This window comes from Propithecus coquereli, unplaced genomic scaffold, assembly GCF_000956105.1.
Source record: "Propithecus coquereli isolate 6110/MARCELLA unplaced genomic scaffold, Pcoq_1.0 Scaffold110, whole genome shotgun sequence".
NCBI lineage: Eukaryota > Metazoa > Chordata > Mammalia > Primates > Indriidae > Propithecus > Propithecus coquereli.
Genome location: NW_012134970.1, coordinates 2,895,908 through 2,897,244, shown reverse-complemented (window position 1 = coordinate 2,897,244; position 1,337 = coordinate 2,895,908). Strand labels below are relative to the sequence as shown.

Genomic DNA, 1,337 nt, shown 5'->3' with positions numbered 1-1,337 from the left:
TAGAAACATGCTTTAAAAGGTAATCCAGATAGGGAAAAAAGACTTTAAAACAACCACGATTAATTTGCTCAGGAAGAAGAAAGTAGATGAAATAATGGAGAATTTCACCATAAAGTTGGATATGTGAGAAGAATCACATGGAAATTCTATTACTGTAAAATATAATACCTAGAATTCAGAACTCAATGAAATTAAAAATTCAAGTTGAGCAGAAGATATTGTTAGTAAACTTGAAGAAAAGTCAATAAAAATATCCAGAGTAAAATAAACATAATTTTAATTCACACAGAGTAAAGCACAGGGAGAAAAAAGAAAGGAAGTAAATAGAACAGAGCCAAAGGATGAAACATAACTCTAGACTTTAGAAAGGAGAGAGAAAATTGGCAAAAGCAAAGATCCAAAGAGACAGTGGCCAAAACTTTGTTTATAAAATTGATGGAGCTTCATGCTTACAAAGCTCAAAAAACTCCAAATAAGACAATACAAAGAAAAAAACATGTAGGCACATCATGGTGAAATTGTTGAAAGCCAAGACAATTAAAAATATTAAAAGTAGCTTAAGGAAAGACATTACTTTCAAAGTCCGACAAATGATTTCCCTGGAATTATGGAAACTGGAGACCGAAGAATAGCGTTTTTTAAAGTGTTGAAAGAAACTAACTGCCATCCTAACCTAGAGAAAATATTAATATCTTTCAAAAACAAAAGTAAGCCAGGCAAGGTGGTTCACGCCTGTAATCCCAGTACTTTGGGAGGCTTAGCTGAACATGTTGGCGCACGCCTGTTGTCCTAGCTCCTTGGGAGGTTGAGTCAGGAGGATCACAAGAGCCCAGGAGTTGGGTGACAGAGGGAGATCCTGTCTCTAAGATAGATAAATAGGCAGACAAGCAACAAAAGTAAAAGATTTTTTTTTAAGATTAAAGAATTTTTAAATTTCTGAGGAATTTAAAAGAAACATTGCTCTTTCTTGGGTTGCTTGCTCTTTTGTCATGAGGACTCCAAAGCAGCCCGAGGTGAGGCACACATGGGGAGGAACTGAGCCCTCTTGCCAACAATCAGCATCTTGTGAATAAAACATCTCGAAGCAGATCCTCCAGCTCCCGTCAAGCCTTCAGATGACTCCAGCCTTGGCCAACATTTTGACTGCAGTCCCTGGTTATGACCCTGAGCCATAACCATCTAGCCAAGCCTCTCCTAGATTCTTGACTCATCAAAGCTGTGTGAGATAATAAATATTTTTTGTTGTTTAAAAAAAGAGACATAAAGAAAAGCTAAAGGGAATCCTCAGTTAAAAGGAAAATGATCTAAAAGAAACAAATGTAAGAAGGAATGAAGAA

At 36.4% G+C, this 1,337-nt stretch overlaps 1 protein-coding gene across 1 annotated transcript in view; it reads left to right on the top strand.

The window, feature by feature from the left end:
• Window positions 1-1,337, top strand: part of RICTOR (RPTOR independent companion of MTOR, complex 2) — a 178,247-nt gene that overhangs the window by 120,763 nt on the left and 56,147 nt on the right. The window lies entirely within an intron of this gene.